Here is a 19,649-nt window from a genome sequence, read left to right as displayed (position 1 = left end):
GTTGTGAATGCCTAACCCATTAACCAGTTTTTCAGCTCGGTACTCGAAATTCTCAGCATGGTCTGCCTCCTGGCTGAGCTCTGCTCGGAAGACTTCCTCTCTAGAGGAGGTGGTGGACAGAGGTATTGCCCGTTCCTTTTCTCCCTCTTAAAATTTTAAACTTGGAAATCTGTCCTGGGTTGGACATTGAATTTACAGCAGGTCCCCAAGGCTCACAAGGAAATGTTGTGAGCTGGGGAAAACCTGTGGGGGCACACCTGGAGCCGCAGATTCAGAAAACCTAACCGGCTGTAGCCAAACCCCAAAACACTTGTCCTGAAAACAGTCTTCGAGAAACACGGAGTTCTTTGATGTGATAAGAAGAATTATAAATAAAACCTCTCTGAGGCAGACAGGTTGAGAGAGACTTTAAGACAGCCTGTTGGTGCCTCAGACTTTAATACTGAGAACGTGAAGTGTACGATTCATAGAGGTAGCGTGCACGTGTGTGTGTGTGTGTGTGTGTGTGTGTGTGTGTGTGTGTGTGAGTGTGTGTGTGTGTGTGTGCAGCAATAACACTTTGGTTTCCTCTGTGGCCCAGCGGCCAATCTGAGGTCCTTATTGGACAGCCCTCAGCCAGGTGCAGGCAGGCCCTATCTGTAGCCTCCTGAGTTACACCCTTTCTCATTACACCTGTGCCAACACCCAAAAGAAGCCAGAAAAAAAAATTTAAAAAGCAACCTAGATCACAGACAGATGCCTGACACGGTGGAGCTTTCCTCGCAATAAAAGCTGTGCTTTGTGAATGGGAGCCCAGCTCCTGGCTCAGCCACTCTGAGCTTCAAGGGCCCCAAGGCCACACTGGTAGAGCCAAAGTGTGTAGACTAGGCTCAGGCTCAGACTGAAGACAATTCCCTCTGCTGGGGTGGGTACAACTATGAAGGCCGTGGACAGACAAACGGCTATCTGGTACCCCAGGGGAGCATCGACTCCAGTCTCCCAAATTGGGGCCATTTTGCTATCATATTTAAAGCGAGAAGTTGAGATTCTTCCTCTCCCACGTTCAATCCTCGCCTTTATTAGAGCCAGCACAGAGGTGTCTGACACGGTTCAAATCAACAAGAGCATTGCTATCCCATAAGCACTGGATACTATAGGAGCTGCTAAGCATTTTAAGCACAAATGACTGCCTCCTTGTTGAGGGGGGTTTCCGGAAGGTGGAAGTGACTGAGTGGCTGATACAGCAAGCACTTTTAACTTACACAGCATCCTTCCACCTCATCGCATCTGACCCTCCCAACTCCAGAAGAACAACAAAAATGACCAGACCTTGAAAGGCTGAGGCCCAGCTGACAGAGAATAAGGACTGGGCTGGATATTACACAGACCTGGGCCCTCAACCCCTATCACACAAACGCACTTTAAAAAAAAGAAAAAGAAAAGCATCACCATTCACTTATAGACTTATTTCACAGATAAAAGCAATTTCCAGAAAGAAAACAAAAACAAAAACAAAAACACAGAACAAAACAACAACAACAACAACAACAAAACAGAATTCCTCTGAAACCTCAGGCCAGAACTGCCTTAAGCTGGTTCAGCTTGGGCAAACCTCCCCCAAACTGAGCCGTGAAGCCAGCTTTGGTCATCCGAGGCTCCCACTGAAAGGGTCATCCTGACCACCTCTTCAAAACCAGACTTGAGGTATAAAAATCACAGACACGTGCTCCCCACTGTGACTTTGAGACTCCTCATAAGAAAGCCCCCTGGCCTGAAATGAGGGATCATCTCTCCAGGGCTCTTCCCTCATTCCCCCTGACATTGGAGCCTTCTTAACCAGTGAGCCAGAGTGGTCCCCAGCCTCATATCTGCTTACAGCCACTCTGTAGCCTGGCAAGTATTTGCTCCATGGTCTCAGCCTCAAAAGAAGAGCGGTTGACTCGAATGGGTGGGAAACCTGAAGGCCTCCTCTGATCAACAAGGTCACAGAATACTTTTTCCTGGGGTCCCCGACCCAAAGGTATTCAGGATCCCCAGCATCCCACCAAGGCCACCATCTACAGCAGATTGCTAACTGTCTCAGAAAAGAGAAAGGCTAGGTCAATGCATGGTCACTGGTGGAACTAAGACTTGGGGAAGGCCTGAAGAACGAGGATAATTTGATAAGCCAACTGATGGGAGACCCAAATGCAAGAGCCATCTCCATATGGTGCCGCCTCCGAGCCATGGCCCATTGCACACAGGCAAAGTTACCCCGCGCAGCTGCCTCCTCAACTCCTAGTCGTGGCAGGACCCCATCCTGGAGCCTTCAATGCTAAGGCATGTCCTGGCAACTCCAGAGTGCTTGGCCTTCCCGGAGGCAGTTTCTACCCTGCAAACAACACGTTCAGAAAGGAAACCCACATCTTAAAAGTCTTCCTGGCAAAGCCTGGCAATAAAGCTAGGAACGAAACTTTGAAATAACTGAGAATCCGGCCAGAGGACCTTGCCCAGAAGAGCCAGGGGCTGAAGGACTCTCTGCCATCTTCAAAAGCAATGGCTTCTAAGAGTCCCTCTGCTTGTTTTCTTTATGCACCTAATTACAAGAAAGTGCCTTTTATAAAAATAGATAAAGCCCATTTTCAAAACACGAGGAGTTAAGTCTTAAAAGCTTCTCGGGATAAAAATTATAGCCTTGTCCAATATGGGTGGAAGAACAAAGGAGACGGGGCCCAGAGCGATCGGGCCTGAATTCAGTGCCTGCTGTGTGCGTGGTGTGAGATGCTAGCGTCACCTGGCATTACTCTCCACTGGAGATGTAATTTGGAGGGGAAAGAAAGGATGTGTGGAGAAGGGTGAGGAGTCCAGCTTTCTGGACAGAGGATTTTATCTTTTCCTACTATATAAACAGACTTCCAAGCATCGGTAAAGAGCAGAAAAGGGTTAGCAAAATACTAATCTCTCATATCTGCATCCAACCAGCTGAGATCCTTAACGACTCCTGGGCAAGTGACAAACTAAGAAGACCAATGTCTCACCTGGCCACAGACCTGCTTGGGACCCTTAAGCAGGTCCTAGGAGCACCAGCTCATTGGATGAAGAGGATTTGGCCTGGCGCGCCTCCTGCAGGTAGCCCCAGAGCTGAGCCATGAGCCAAGACGTTAGGCACCAGGTCCTAGGGTGAGGGTTCAAAGTGCAGCACTGAATTCCAAGGCAGCCCAGTGTGCAACCTATAGTCAGGCTGGGGACCGCTTGGATGCTGGGACGGCGATCAGAGCCATAGGCAGGCATGCATGTGTCTGTCAGGCAGAGACTAGGTCCAAGTCTGTAGCCCTGGTCCGGGTCTAGGTTTGAATCCAGTGTCTGTGTGGGTGTTGGAATGGAATCTGCGGTCTCAACTGGGTCTGTGTCAATATTTCAGGTCTGATTTTCGCCCTGGATCGGGTCCAGGATCCAGGTCGGGGTCCGCGTCAGTGTTCAGAAGTGTCCGGAGCTGGGTCCTCGTCTGAGCCCAGGGTCAATGTCCAGTGTCCTGGTCTAATCTTCGCTTTGCACAGGCTCCAGGGTCCGTGTGTGGATGTCCGGGACTGAGCGCCTGTCTGTGCCCAGAGTGGGTGTCCAAATTGGGGTCTGCGTCCATGTCCAGGTCCAGGCCAGCCGCGCACAGGCACGGGCTGCGAAGGCTGCACGCGCCCCAATTAGCCGCGGGCCAGGCGGCGGGCAGCCCCATTGAGGGCGAACAAAGGGCGCGACCCCGGGGTCAGGAGTCGCGGGCTGCCGGCCGCTGCTTTGTTCCGGTGTTTGCTCGGCCGAGCAGAGCACACACTATATTGACTAAAGCGGATTAGAGGGTCGCGCCCTGACGGTCGATCAGACCCGCAGCCTGGACCTCCCAGGGGCACGGGCCCTTCCCAGGCCGCAGCTCGCTCACTGTGCGCCCCTGGGGAAACTGAGGCTCGGGCTGTACCCTGAGGACCGTAAGCCTGCAGACCTGGTATCCCCGCCGCGCAGGGGTCACTCCAGGGAGCCTCACCAAGCCTTTTACACCAAAGGAACACTGACACTTCTCTGGCTCAACGTGAGACAGAATTTTGCCGGTTTTTTTCCATCCAGCAGGACCCAGGAATTCGTTTTTTTAAAGGAAGAGCCTGCCTGAAGGCTAAGAAATTCTTTAGTTAGACACATGAACAGATTTTCTCCATATTACAAAATCAATTCTGCAACATTACTGACAAAAACAAAACCAAAACAAACTCAGGCCCTTGGTCTTGAAACCAGCCACGCGACCCAGATGTGAATCGAAAGGGGCTTGCGTGTGAAAGAAAACCTTTGAGACACAGAAATTCTTGTAAACATAACCTTAAAAATGACGTTTTTAAAGAAGATGATGACTATAAATAGACAGCTAAGATTATTATTTGACACCATGAATCCAAGATTCATTTACTTCTCCATCACCCCGAAGTTTCTACACCTCTAAACTGACTTTAAACACAAAACAGCCAGTGTGAAGCATTCAGAGCCCAAGGAGAATGCCCCTTCCTCTTCATGCTAAACTTTAGGGGACACCAATCACTTCTCCCTAAGTCCCATAAAATTTTAATTGAGATTTTTGCACTCTGGTTATGTAAGCACTTGTGTTTGATTAGGGATCCCAGGAAGTATTTGATTGATAACCCATCAACGTAAACATCTTCTACAGGGGAGCAGATGATATTTACTCACCGGAGGGTATATGTTGGCCTAACGAATATGTCTGCTGCCTGCCGTCTATTCCCAACAAGTACGGGGAAACTTGTCACCTGTCTATATTTCTATTCCTAAGCCTTTAAAAAAAAAATCATCTCGACTATGAAATAGCACGTGTTTAAAGGAATGCAGGAAAAAGCCTAAACACTGAGAATAAAACATAAACATGTTAAGATAGGTAATTTAAGTAGAAAGTATATATATATATATATACATATATATATGTACATATACACACACATACATGCATGTATGTGCAGGTTAAATACAAAATACATAGAAAAAGAAAATCTGGGCATAGGTAGATCCTAATATTCTGGATATTTCCTTCTCCACTAGTATCCAATGAACATATGCACACAATAACATAATTTACATATGTACTTACTGTTAGGGAACTGTCACAAATCTGTACTTCCCCAAGCCACCACAAACTCTTTGTTGGCACTATGTTTAGGGTGATATGCCATGCCACTACTTCATTCTGTGATAATTTACTGCCCTTTGTATTGGGAACTTCATCCTCTTGCTATTTTCTCCCCTGATTATTAATACTGCGACCCACAAACCTGACTGTAAAATCTGTGTGCAGTGTAAGCTATTGAGAAATCTCTAAGGGCTGGAGAGGTGGTTTGGTGATTCAGAGCACGAGTCCCTCTTGCAGAAGACCCAGGTTCGATTCCCATCACCCACCTCGTGGCTCATACAAAGCATCTTAACTTCAGCTCTAGGGGGTCTGATGCCTTCTCCTGGCCTCCAAGGGCACCAGGGGTGCCAGTGGTGTACAGTCATGCACATAAAATAGAATAAATAAATCTCTTTTTTAAAAAGTTTTTTTTTTTAAAAAAAAAAAAGAAAAAATAAGGAAAGAAAGAAAGTCAAAAAGAAATCTCTAGTTCTCAGCAAGGAACTTAGCATTTAACAATTTTGAAATTTCTCTTGAATTTAGCTGACTTCATACATACATTTACAATGTATACATTCGTTGGTTCTGTGGAATTTTTTTTTTTTCTAATTTGTAGGACCAGCTGAGGTACATGCCTAATTCTGACACTGCATTTGGGGACTGGATCCTTACATTAACCTTTCTGGTGTATTCCCACTTGCAAACCTCTTGACTCCATTGGCAATCTACCACTTGGTAGATTTAAGTCAAGGTCGTAAAGTGGACACCTTAGAGACAGCTATCTCAATAGCTCTGAGGGACACTTCACAGCTAACAAGAGGCCTGCTTTATCTGGTTCAACTGTCTTACTTTGCCCAGGATCCAAACACCAATACTGCTGTTTACCATAGCACCATGCTGCAGGTCCCTGTGTTGTCGGCCATGTTCCCTGCCTGCCCCCACCCTCACCCAGGGAAGCCTCACCTGCCCTTGTCCACCTTCATAGCAGGGTTCTGGGCCCCTCTACTCCCATGCACCGGGAGCTTTTGTACATCCTCAGCTTTGCAGTACGGCTGTATGCTGCTGGACTGATTACGGTCCGGCTGCCAGATCTGGGCTTACAAAACCTCGGGAAAGAAAGCTAGTGCCAGGGAGCCCAAGGCCTTCTCCTTGAATGTCTAGGGCCACTTGAATATCTGGCCACTTGGAGGAGACAGATCGGGTTCACCTGAGAGAAAGAAGTGCCTCTGGAACCGAAGGGCAAAGAAACAGGGACAACAGAGCAGACAGGCATTGGCATTATCTGCAAACAGATACTGCAAGAGTCAAGCAGGAGGAAGCCGGGGAGGATGTGAGCAGAGATTGTCGCTTCGTGGACAGCACAAACACCTTTCCTCGCTTTCATTTCTGTACCATCTAAATTGTTTACAATGTATCCATGATGCATTATATTGTCATTATTATTACATTACTATGTTATATCAAAAAGATATAATTCACATGGAGAATGAAATGTGTGAATGGCTACTATTTATGAATTTAATACAAACACTGGTTATCACAGTTTAAAAAAAAAAAAGTTAGTTTACAGCAATTCACATCACCTATCTCGAGCCCTTGACCCTGTAGGGAACGCTTCTATTTCTCAAATAGAAACTGAAACCAAGAGATCCGCCAACACTGACTGCTGGTGTCTCTGGCCTGCAGTAGCCCCAACAGCTACAGTGAGCAGGCTCCTGTTTATAGGAGGAATGAAGCACCTTAAGGTTTCAAGGAGCCTTTCCAGTCTGTATCCCTCTAACAGCTTCCCGGCCATTTTCCTTGGAGAGTCAATGTATTTCCTATTGAGTTTTGTTTGTCTCTCTCTACTGTTTTCACATTGTAGCGCCTGGAGCCAGGGCAGAACTACAGGGAACAAAGACAGTCTAGGTTTACCTTAAAGTAATGGTATTTCCCCGGGTCCCTTTATCACTCAAAGGGCACGATGCAACTTGTGAGTCTGACTAGTGGCCCTGTAGAGTGTGGCAGTGTCTCGGCTGGGTTGATATTCTCCCTCCTGATAACATGACAGCCTTAGAAGGAAGAACTGTGCACGGACCAGGACTCAGTGTATGTCTAAGGACACTCCAATCCCGAGACCCTGACCCCTGTGAGAGCATATCTTGTTTTTCACTTGTTTATAGTGGGTTGTTTCTGAACTCCAGCTGCAGGGATAGGTCTCCCGATCCAATGAGGATGGCTTAAATATCTTTCTTTAAAAGTGGGTTAAAAGGAGTGCCCGAGTGCTGTTTTCGACTCTAAAAGGCAATTCCTAAATTTGGATCGAAAAAAAAAAAGTACTTGAGCTTGAAAAATCCAATGGTTCTCAGAATGTGAGTGAGATCCACCACTCTTCGTGCTAAAAGCATCTTAAATGGCCTAAAATAAATCAGAACAAAATGCTGTGTGCGGAGCATATGTCTCCCATCACTACTGGCTTTCTGGAGGCAGTTTGAACTGTCGCACACAGACGTGTGTTGACCCACGAGCTGATGGCCCAGACTCTGGCCAGCCCAGGACCTGTGAGGCACCAACCTCTCAAAGAGTGTACAGACCCAGCCTTGCTAGAAACCAAAGATAGTCTCCGAGCTCAATGTGGATTAGACTATAAAACAAATAACCTTAAAAAAATACAATCAACAGGTGAGTTACATGAATACACACTTATTTCCTCCAACTCAAAGAGAAAAATAAGAATGCCCGGGACTTGGAATTTTTAAGGCGTGAATGGATGGGCACACTTTCAAAAGATTTATTTTACTTCCTCTCCTTAACATTGGGCATAGCAAAAAAAAAAAAAAAAAATCCCTGCTTTCTAAAACAAAAACACATGCCATTTTAATTTAGCAAACAAAAGCCAGGATGCAAAAAAAAAAAAAAAATCTCTGCTGAGACTATTTTTAAATTAAAAGGCAGGAAGGGGCTGCTGGTGGGCTTTATACCTTTTGGGGAGGATTACCTTATGAAACCATCAATAATTTAACAATCAAATCACAGAAAAATGCCAATTCCATCTGAGGCTTTGGGACCAAGGCCTGGGAGAGATTTCACTTGTAACTGCCGACTAGCAATGCTGAGGTTAACTGCAAGAGCGCTTTAGGGAGTCTCCAGACAGGGCGGGATCATAATTAATTTATTTTATCTTATCCATCTATCTACACATAGGATTAAAATATTCACATCAGTCCGCTCACTCTGAAACATACGCCCACTCCAGGGTGACTCCTTCAGCCTTCACAGCTCTGCCTGCCCTCCTTCCCCATCTTTGGACCACACCTTCTTTCCGATTTCCGGTGGGATCTTTTAAGTAGGGAGCCTGGCATGCTAGGTTCTCTAACATGAAAATCCGGGCAACAGTGAGGTCACCGTGACAGAGACCCTGCCAATAGTTTTTCCCCCAGAGAGGCTAACGAAAATTTACAGGTCTGAACCCAGCTTCTAGAAGGAGTGTGACTTGCCCAAGGTAGCTTGATGGTAACCAAAGCCTGGCAGGAGTGCACCATCAAAGGCTGCCAGGTATGTGTTGGGTAGCAGAGGGTTAACTTGGGGAACAGGGTGGGGTGCAGACAAAGGCACACAGGCAGGGGATCAGGAGCTATAGGGCCCAGCCTGACAGGCACAGACACAGGGGGCTCTGTCTGCTTGCCTGCTGCCCTGGCACAGTGACTAACCGCCCCACCATTGTAAGCCTGAAGCCAGCCCTTTGTGTGGTCCCCTGGCGTCTGGGAGCACAGTGGAAGAGCCCTTTCCAGCAGTTTGTCTTTGCCCTGGAAACCTGCAGCCTGAGTCCCCTTTTATCCGTTTTCTCAGGGCTGCTGGGGGGCCTGACAATCCAATAGAGGAGTCCCCTGCCCTAGCCAGGAAGAGACACCCAGCAGAGCTGGGGGTGGGGAGGGGCAAAAGAAAGCTTCCAGCTTTGAGAAACCAGCTCAACTTGCCTTGCCCACTATAGCAAGTTGCCCACCTTCTTCAGCAAGCTGCCCACCTTCTTGGGCCCTGGCCCCTTGAGAAAGATCAAAGTCTGGACACTTGCAGAAAATATGTTTAGAGTATTGAGGACTTCGTAGGGGAAAAAGTAAGATGTCTCTCATTAGTAATTCCATGTGGCACGTTGAAATTACTATTTGGGATCTAGGTTACAGCAAATGGATTCTATTAGCTAAGTGGCTTCTCTTGCTTCTGCGGTCCCGTTTACAAACCATGGCTGCGAGGACCTGTACGATTGTTGTTAGGCCTGTGACTGGGGCTCACACTAGGTTTCTACTGGATAGGCCTGGGACAGGAACGAGCCCAGGGTCCAGAAAGAAGACTTGAAACCTTTTTTTCTCTTGGGAGAAAACAGACAAGGGCTCCCCAGCCCAGAATGACTCCTCTCTCAGGATTCAGGAAAACCAGGCACTCATGGCCACACTGTCTCTTGACTCAACTTGGCATTTTCCTATATTGAGGATTGCGACGTACACCTTCAAATATTGGGGAACACCAGGAGCATGCGCACACACACGTGTACACACACACACACACACACACACACACAGCCACCAGGTCATGGCTCCTCTCCAAGACAGTTAGTTACCTGTCCTGCCAGCCACCAGAGAAGCCAGATTCATAGAGGCCCCGGATGGCTTCCAAGGTACCCCTAGAGCCAGGCATCAGACCATCAGACCCAGGAAAGACAAGACTTGCTTATGAGCAGCTCTTTCTTTTCTTATCCAATCACTGTTGCTCTCCTGGGGCCCTTCCTGCATAACTATTAAAAATTCTATTTTATGAATGCACCAGAGATGGGCATAACACAGGCTGGGTTCAACATTACACGTTCATTATTTCATATCCATTTTTTCTTTTAATTTTAGAAGGAGTTGAAATGAAAATAAGGGACCCAAGCCACCCTGGGAGCTCCCCATACCCACCACTGGAAGCTCTGTAGCTTGCCAGCCAGGTACAAACATCCCCTTCTGGGAGCAAGCCTACCACTTTCCCCTGACCACTGTCCCCTAAAATTTATTCCCTTTCCCCCTAGAGAGACAATGGGGGAGGCCCCCACCAGCCACCAGAAAGCATTCCAGAGGATGCTTAAAGCACAAAAATCGGCTAGAAGAAATGCTCAGTATCCCACGGAGGGTCCAAGTCAGTAGGAACTGAGACCACCGACTTCTCATCCGGTTTCCAAGAAGGCCTGGTCAACACCTTCAACCCTAAGAGCAAAGCCCAGGCCTGGTAATAACAGCGCCGATGACTGGCACCCTGCCACCACCATAATGCATCAGGCCTGTGCAGGAACCAGACAGTATGCCCCCAAAGCCACACCCTCAGCGGTGCTCCAGACCCTGGCTCTGGTAAGGGATGCTGAAGAAGCCTCAGCTTCCTTGTATCTCACAGAAAAGGCATGTAGGCTCCCCACAACCCCTTTCCCATGGTGCCTCTGCCTAGTTCCCGGCAAACTTTGCTTGGGGAAGGCCTGGTTGATGCAGGAGATGGTTAAAATTCTGCATCCGTTTGCATCCGCCTCTAGAGGAAGCACTGTTTTTTTTTTTCCACCCCCAGCAGGAGAAGGGGCGGGTGTGTTGGGGGGGAGCTGAGAGCAGCAATTTGCAGGCCTTGGGATGTTTTTCTCCTTGACAGCCCTGGGCCCCGCCTGCCTAGCTTGGCCGTCTTGGGCTGGGCTACAGCGGTTGGCCCTGCAGCGGAGGCTCCACTCCGTGGCTGCTGCTCCTGAAGAGGCCCCATGCACACGCATTCACGACCCCCCCCCCTCAGCTGCAACCTCCGGCTTGAGGAGGGCAAGACATGCTGTATGCTGACGGCCTGGTACTGCCATGGTTCTTGCGCCAGCCCGCGTCTTCCCACGAGGCCTGCTCCCAGCCAGGCTGCACTGTCTGCCCACCCCCATGGTTCACCGTGCTCCCACCCGGAGTGCCCTCACCTTTTGGGCCCCTGGCCCCTGGCCTCGGGTCCTGCTCGTGCCCAGGGCGCCCAGCCACGTCCTCCGCGCCTCTGCCGCTCGCCCCACCCTGCTGCCCGCGTTCTGCGGCGAGCCTGGCACTGTGCCAGGCTGCCTGGGAGCCCAGCCCGGGCAGGGCGAACTTTCCAGCGGAGTGTGTGTAGGGGGATGCTAGAGAGAAGCTGGTGCCAAGGGAGGGAGCGAGCCCCAGGTGCCCAGCGGCCAACCCCCCTCTAGCCCTCGCCACCCCCCCCAACATCCCACTCCCTGTCTCCTGAGTCCCATAAAGGCGCAGACAACACGAGTGATTTAGTCAAAACAGTCATGTGCAGGAGCCCGCAAACAAACAAAAGCCCTTATTTATTTATTTAGTTCACACACCCAGATAAGGAGCTGCCTTTGTGCACATAATTTCACAGAAAGGAGGCGAAGCCATGATGTTCCCTGCAGCCCAAGAGCCTGGACAGCAGGCCTGGCTTCATGAATAATTGCAGAGCCTCAGCCTGGGTATTTCCATATTTAAATTGGGCAGCAGCGTATGATTAATTAAGAAGGAAAAAGGCAAAGAGGAAGAAAAGCTGTGGGGGTGGGGAGCCGGACATTCTGGTCAGTGCAACGGTGCCAAGGTGCCCACAGCGGCTTAACTCCTCCCATGCCAGGCCCAGAGGGGGCACTGCTGCAGATGGTTTGAAGGGACCCTGCGGGTGCCCACACTGGCCACCTTCCTGTGTCCAGGGCCACCTGACTCCAGAGGCTACCCAGGAAGTCTCTCCTATGTTCCAATATGGTTCACACACACACACACACACACACACACACACACACACACACACACACACACACAAATCTGCTATGTCCAAGATACACAGTGGGACACTTCAGACTGACGCAGCCTTCTCCATGCTCGCCTCCACCGTCACATGCAAGCTGCAATGGGGCTCTGTTCACTGATCCCCAAACCACACACAGGTCCCTTCCAAATCCAGAAGCTGCTCCATAGTCTGGCCATGAGAGCAGGCAGCCTGGTCTGTCAGTAAGACAGGAGGCCTGTGGCCCTTCTGGACGGAGTCTAGGGCTGCGGGCTAAGTGAGAGAGGGAAGACTATATGCCCAAAGGCCACAACCCCAGGGTTAGGGCCCAGCCATCATTTCGAGTCAGCCCTGACCTTGCCAGCTGTTTCACTTGAGGTAAGTTATCTGGCCTTCCTTGACCTCAGTTTGCACATCTGTAAAATGGGGAGACTCGTATGTGCTCCCTTGGGATTGAGACAATATAGTATAGTTTCTGGCTGACCAGAGGGTCTTCTTGAGATCTAGGGATATTAGTTTTTGAGATGAGAAACAGTGAGGCCAGGAAAGCCTCCAGCAGGAAGCTTGGCCCCCCAAAAATAAGTTTGGAGGACCCAAACAGCAGTCAGTTTGCTGTGAAGTTGACCTGAATCCTATGGCCATGGGCACCCACTGCCCTTGAGTATGTACAGATGGCCCTTGGGCAAGGGCCTCCTTGGAAGAGGTGGGGAGCCCTGGGGTAGTCTACCTACTATGCCCAGTTGCAGATAGGCAACTCTAGATATAGAGTGATCAGTTGCCCCCAAATAGGGTCACAGGATTTGAACTTGTGCCCCACCCCCACCCTGGCTTATAATCACAAACTGGTACAGTAGGCTGGTGCCTGTCCAGGAGGTAGAGAGGCAACCAGACACCCTCAAAGATGAGCCACCCCACCCCTAATAGACTGTCCCTCAGAGTCAGTGGCCAGAGATTGCACATGTGCAGTGTCCCTGTAAAGAAGTGGGAGAAGGCGGCCTAGGCAGGCGATGGCCCATACAGAAGAGCACCCCAGTGATTGTGTCTTTGGGAAGAATCAATATTCCTCTCTGAGCTTGTGCCTTGGGTGTCACCATAAGAGGTGATGCTGGGTCCTTCCTAGCCTTCAGCAAGCAGACAGGCTCTGCTGGGATGCAGGGACCTTGTCCTCCTGATCTTGGGACAGTCCCAGCCAGACCTGCTTCTTTGCCAACTCCAGGCCTGGGAGGCAGGGGGGAATTCTCTGCAGGAAATGAGGCTCCTCTGTGGACAAGCTGCTGCATTCTGAGAGCCCTGTATTCCTTGTCTATGAGTTGAAGGGGCTGTGCTTTCCATCTCACAGAGGCTGGGGAGATGAAGTGGGTCCTGATGCATATAAAACACTCCATAGTGTCTCCCTGCCCCAGATCCCTTTTGAAGGTACTGAGAATGTCTTGAAGCTGGTGTCTCTAAAGACAGGGCAACAAGAATAGGGAGGGAGGTCTGCTCTGGGGCCAGATTTCTGTGTCCCTGGCTTCCCTGACCTTAAGTTCATACTCAAAGCAGAGAAGAAGAGAAGGAAAGGGGGCAGGAGGAACGGGGAGGAGGGGGAGATGAGGGTAGGGACAAGGGTGACATCCCTTAGTGCTCCAGGACACATCAGGTTACTCCTGACCCCACCCTTGCTGGACAGGATAATGGCCCTGAGATACTCAGAGCTCAGTCTCTCAAAACTTCGTATGTGTCACCTTTCAAGACAAAGGGGACTGAGGTGCATAATGAAGCTAAGAACCTGGAATAGAAGGTTGGCCTGGACTACCCACAAGCCCTTTAGTCAGAGAGAATCACCGGCATTGGAGGCAGGAGCAAAGGAGTGCAGGCAGCCATCAGAGGATGGAGAAAACAAACATGGGGCACACCTGGGCTTCATCCAGGGGCCACTCTCTCCATCCCACAAAGTTGGGGTCATGAAGAACCTGACACATAACAATTACTCCGTAAATGTTCCCCCAAGCCCTCAAAGTGGGGGCAAAGGCTCTCCCCTTCAGAACAGCCACCCAACAACACCTTGCTTTCAGCCCAGTGAGACCACCACCTGGTTTCTAACCCCTGACTGTTCTGGCTACAACCTCAGTAGCCCTGAAGGTGAAGAACAATGTGAGGACCCAGGAAGACATGGCAGCCACCCCACAGACATGGCTCATTTACCTACTGAGTACTGTCCATGAGTGGTCAATAAGCTATTTCATTCCAACCCTACCCAATGAGTCCCAGGATCCAGGCCGCCTACTTTACCACTTGTGGTCTCCCATATCCCCTCCATAATTTGATGTTACAGGGTGTGGGTGGGGTCATTGTCAGCTTTGTGAGTATTCCCATGATCCCCTACCACAAGAGCAGCAGGACATTCAATGGCCAGCATGGGATTCCAAAGATGCTGGATAAAAGGACCACTGTAGGTGCCAGGGATATGACACCAATCTGTTACCCACGAAAGTCAGGGGACTGAAGCACTTGGGCCACATGAAACTCCAGATACCCTCAAGAAGCTTCCAAATCTAAAATTTCTCCCTTAGCAGGCTGACAGGGGCTCTTGATTGGGCTCACAGCCTCGGGAAGCAGGGCATGTGTCCTTTCTGTGCTATGGTTAACAGCAAAGGAGTCTGGGAAGGATCTTCACATCCAATGATGAAGAGACTGGTTGGGGAAATGCACCCACGGATCTCCCCTTAGCCTTGACCATCAGTTTGTAGTGCTGCATCATTTGATGTAGGCCAAGGAGCTGAGATCAGTTACTTAGCGGGGTACACATGAGGTGAGGTACGAAACAGACATTAATGTGTTTTGTTCTTGTGGAGGATGCATGAGCTATTTCCAGTGGGCGCAATCTGTGGATTCAAAGGTAATAAAGAGGTGGTTTTTCCTCTTTTGGGAGGATCCAAAATAATCTAAGTTTACCATAGAATACCCACAAACACACACACACACACACACACACACACACACACACACACACACCATATACATGCCCACACACACCTAGAAAGAGGAATGGTGAGTCTTCAGTTTGGCTGCCTCAGCATGAACAGGTACAGGGACAGCCCTTGCTTGACTCTGTGGCTTGGAACCATCTGCTACCACACAGGCCTGGTAGTCATCAAGCACCTGAGCTCAGAAGGGCCTTACATTCTGTTCAATCCATCACTGTCACCATCTTGAAATTCTTAATCCACTTTTGAACACACTTCCTTGCTCCACTGAGGTGCCACAGTAAACAGAGGCTGAGACAAAGTGCACAGAGCTCCACATAGCCAGACCTTGATGTCCTCTCTGCATGTGGTTCCCAGATTTGCCGCTCTGCCACTCCATGACTCCCCTCTACCCCCCTTTTTTTCTTATGTTTCATCCATATTTTTCCAGAATTGGGACTCTAAACTCCAGAAAACTAGAGTAGATAAATGTCCCCAGGGGAAGAGACTTCCTTGTTAGGAGATAAGTGGGGGTCACCAACTCAGACCTGGGGTTACTAAATGGAGTATTGGCAAAAAAAAAGGGGGGGGAATGGAGCTCAGGTTTGTAAATAGTAACTAATAGAGATGCCAATGAGTCTATGTTCTTGAGAGCTTGTTAGGAGTGCTTTCCTCAGTGAGGCATAGAGCTGCTACCTGCTCCCTATCTGTGCTCCCCCTTGAGTAACAGCAACATTGAAGGTTACCTGAAAGGTTTCCTTCAATGGTAATACAACAGCATCCACAAAGAAGTCGAGAGCTTCCTGTCTCTGTGGGCATTCAGGGCCAGCAGCCTGGGAGCTGTCTATAAAAGAGATACACTGGTTGGGATGTAGGTATAGAGAGCCTGGTCTTGAGGCTGGCATTACCCAGGGCAGCTTCCTCCCTGGCTCGCAGCTCCCTGGTGGAGGGGCTCAGTGGAAGGAGATGAGAGAAGAAAAAAAAAAACTGCCAAAAGAGAACTTTCTGAGCAGCCTCAAAAACAGATGACCCAAGAGAGGAGGAGGCAGGAGCCTGGTCTCTTGACTACCAATCTGATGTCTGAGTCACTGGTGGGTGCTTGCAAGGAACTTAGCAAGGAGATGCAAATATCATCTCGACCCTCCCAGAGAGCAGAACTCTGTAACCAGGGAGGACACTGAAAGTCATGCAAATGTTATTCCTCTAAGATGGGGTAGTGCTAGGATGCAGAGAGGCAGGCTTTGTGTGTCCAGAGATGACCCTGCCAGGGTAACAATACACAAATGCCCGGGCAGTCAACACCATGTCTCTGACCACCTGGGATATAAACAAAGTTCAAGTTCAGACCTGCTTCCTGCATCCTGTCTCCCTTGTGGCATCTAACCATCATGAGCAGAGTTCTGGGGCCAATATAGGTCTGGAATCTTCTTTAAAAAAAAAAAAGAAGAAGAAGAAGAAGAAGAAGAAGACTGGAGAGATGGCTCAGGAGTTTAAGAGCACTGACCGTTTTTTCTGAAGGTCCTGCGTTCAAATCCCAGCAACCACATGGTGGCTCACAACCATCTGTAATGAGATCTGATGCCCTCTTCTGGTGTATTTGAAGACAGCTACAGTGAATCTTTGGGCTGGAGCGAGCAGGACCAGAGCGAGCAAGGTTGACCGGAGTGAGTGGGGCCCTGAATTCAATTTCCAGTAACCACATGATGGCTCAAAACCATCAGTTCAGCTACAGCGTACTCATACACATAAAATAAAAAAAAAAAGAAATGTTTGTAATTGTGTGTGTGTGCGTGCGTGCGAGCGCGTGCACGCATGAGCATGCGTGCCTACCTGTGGAGGCCAGAGGAGGTCCATCAGATCCCCTGGAGCTGGAATTACAGGTGGTTATGAGCCATCAAAAATGGATGCTGGGAACCGAACCCTGGAACCTTCCTCTGGAAGAGCAGCAAGCCCTCTTTCTGCTTGTTTCCGTGTTTTGAGACAAGAGTGCTCCCTACAGAGCCCTGGCTGTTCTAGAACTTACTATGTATACAAAGTTGGTCTTGAACTCACAGAGATCCGCCTACCTCTGCCTCCCGAGCCCTAGGATTAAAGTCATATTGCCACCATGCCCAGCCAGCAAGCACTCTAATCCATTGAACCATCTCTCCAGTGCTGGGGATCTTGTTGGGGGGAGGGGGACTTTAACTTTGGAATCATCTCACACAGTCAGATCTAGCCTGAGAGGGCAACTCAACTTCCCCATGAAGTGTAGTGAGCGAGCACACATCTGCCTCCCAGGTCTAGGTGGGTTCCTCTTCAAGGCTCTGAATAAGCTGCCAAGACACCAGGAAGCCTGCTTTTGAACATGGATGTCCAAGAGCCTGGCCTGAAGATGACGCCTCCTTGTCCTGTAATTTCTTTCTCTCTTCCTTTCCCTTCTTTCTTTCTTTCATTTGTTTTTCAAGACAGGATTTCTCTGTGTAGCCCTGGCTCTCCTGCAACTTACAGAGATCCACCTGCTTCTGCCTTCTGAGTGCTGGGATTAAAGACATGCCACCCCCACCTTGCCATGAATATTTCCATTTTTATGAATGTCTGGCATTCTTCTCTCCAGACCCTAGTTTGAGAACCTGCTAGGGGGTATGGGGTATTAAGGACAGGTAGTCTGCTGGGACCAAGGGTACCAGACCTCTAGTTCATATCTGGGTTTCCCCCACCCCCAAAGTTCTCACAGCTTCTGTGGTCCCAGGTGCCCAAGGGACATCTATGGGTTCCAGCTGACCTCTAGATAGCTGAGGACTTGGCCAATATTGGCAGTAGTAGTTAGCCAGTGATCTCTGCAATGGCTGCGGTGCCTGGTTATAGTCTTGCCATCCCAGGGCAGATCTCTGAGAGCTTGCCACTGTCTGTGGATTAGGGAGCAAAGAGACTCTTCACACACATATACCAGGTCATTCTTCAGGCAAGTGCTTATTCTAGATAAAGGGAGGTGGTGCTGAGAAGTGGGGTCCACAAGTGGTCTCAGAGGCTGAATCTAGAGAGCAGGCTCTCCAGGGTCCCGATGTATCTCTCCCCCTTAGACCCTCTGTCCACAGCTGCCTGTGTCTCTAGCACTGGCCATGCCCACTTACACTCTGGCTGACCTCGGGTAGCGTAGCAGTGACCACTGTTCTACTTTTCAGGCTACAGGAAGTAGCTCAGGTCTTTTCACAGGGGGTGGGTTGGAGGGAATCCAAAACAATGCCCACTGCCACTCTGGCAGTGAAGTCCCGATTGACTCTACTGCCTCTGGCCAGCCCAGTCTACGAAGGCTAACTCCTCCCCGTCCCCACTGTATCCCAAAAGGGGCCATGTGCAACAAAAACACCCAGCAGAGAGCTTAAGTGCATGATCTCCCCCCCCCCCCCCCTTTAAGAGCTCTGGCTGCAGGAAGGAAACTGTCTCAACGGAGCATTCGCGGCCTAACTCTGCAGCCTTCCTTTGTGCGAGGCTGGGCTGCACGGGCTAGGACCCAGACTGCACCCCAGGGTGGCCCCAAGGCGTGTCCCTGGCTGTTCGAGCTTCAGCCGCTAACCCCACCCCAGACCCTCGGCTTGGGATGAGCAGAGGGCAGAGCCTTTACCAGGTCAACCGGAGCCCGGGGCGATGCAGGCGGGAGGAGCACGGGGTCAAGTTCATGGCCACCGCCAGGACTGTCTGGAGGTTCCTAGAAGTAGGCTCTGCCGTAGTCCGGGTCACGAAAGTCGGGCGGCTCCGGGTGCTAACGCCTCTCTTCTCTGGCCTCGCCGCTCCAACTTCGTGCACAGTCGCTGAACTCGAAGTTTCCGGGCTTCGCGGAGGCTGGGCTGGATTTCAGGAGGGACGTCTGAGCTTGGCAACAAAGACAGAAAGCAGCCCGGCCGGCCGGGAGACAGGAGAAAGAATGCTAGCTGCAAGGACAGGCGCCGCTCAGAAAGCCTTAGAACTTGAAATGATACCCGAGAGGCTGTTTCTGTTTTGTCTTTTTCCTAGGGAGAAAATAAGAAGGGCCCAGACCCCGATCTGGACGTGGGTGAGGGTGGGGTAAGGAAAGACATGTTCTTTTCTTCCACAAAAGTGAGTGGTGGTGGGGGTCGGCCCCTCACTGCTAAGTGGATCTCTTCATTTCAGTTCTTTGTAAAAGAGTCAGTTTCCACAGGTCACGGGGAAGAGCTTAGCGTTGGAGCCTGTGACGATACCGGCTACCTATCTGGCACGGGGCTAGCGACACAGTGGGTGGAGCCAGGGCTAGCTAAGAAAGTGTGGCAACCATTCTGAGAGCCCAGAGACACCTTGGCCTCCACAGGTTTTACAGTGTGTTCCCAGCATCCCCACGGGCTTCGTGTGTGGAAGTGGGGGGAGGGGGGACTGCCTACCAGTGAAGCTGGAAATCCTGTCCTAAGAGCGCAGGATGACGCGTCCCACTGTTTTCAAAGTAACCGGTGTATCCACAAGCCCCAAGACAGTCAGCCTGTCTCAGTGACTCCACTGCAGAGCAGGGGAAATTCCATAGAAGTGGGGTGGGCATTTCAATTGAATCCAGTGCTCCGTTTTAAGGGGGAAGCCTGCTTGCTTTCTTGGCTGGCTGGCATCCTTACCGGGAACCCCATTTCATATTTTCATTTCCTTCTTTTCCTTACTTAGTTTTTATTCACAATCATAAACTTGACTTTATGGGGGACTGTAAGACTCTGAGGCAAATGAGGACACTATGGAAGCCAGAGAACTTGGTGGGGAGACTCGGTGGGGGCACCCTTCTGAGCTACAGAAGGAATGGTCTGGTGGGTAAGCTGCCCGAAAGTCGGAAGAATCCGAGTTGT

General features: G+C 49.9%; 2 long non-coding RNA genes across 4 annotated transcripts in view; one reads left to right on the top strand and one right to left on the bottom strand.

The window, feature by feature from the left end:
• The window catches only part of LOC116077349, a 62,232-nt gene extending 43,197 nt beyond the window's left edge, over positions 1-19,035 (bottom strand). The window contains exon 1 of one of the 3 annotated variants that reach the window (XR_004113213.1): positions 18,434-19,035. This is a non-coding gene — a long non-coding RNA (uncharacterized LOC116077349). Of the gene's footprint in view, positions 1-2,996; positions 8,351-11,057; positions 16,348-18,433 lie in introns of those variants that run through there. The other 2 variants (XR_004113211.1, XR_004113215.1) reach the window with 2 other exon arrangements.
• On the top strand, positions 8,422-10,639 carry LOC116077360. Its single transcript, XR_004113217.1, has 3 exons — positions 8,422-8,647; positions 9,988-10,073; positions 10,155-10,639. It is a non-coding gene; the product is annotated as an uncharacterized LOC116077360 (long non-coding RNA).
• Positions 19,036-19,649: the final 614 nt, after the last annotated feature.

Source organism: Mastomys coucha, unplaced genomic scaffold (genome assembly GCF_008632895.1).
Source record: "Mastomys coucha isolate ucsf_1 unplaced genomic scaffold, UCSF_Mcou_1 pScaffold11, whole genome shotgun sequence".
Classification (NCBI taxonomy): Eukaryota; Metazoa; Chordata; class Mammalia; order Rodentia; family Muridae; genus Mastomys; species Mastomys coucha.
The sequence above is the reverse complement of the archived record's forward strand: the minus strand, read 5'-3'. Positions and strand labels throughout refer to the sequence as shown.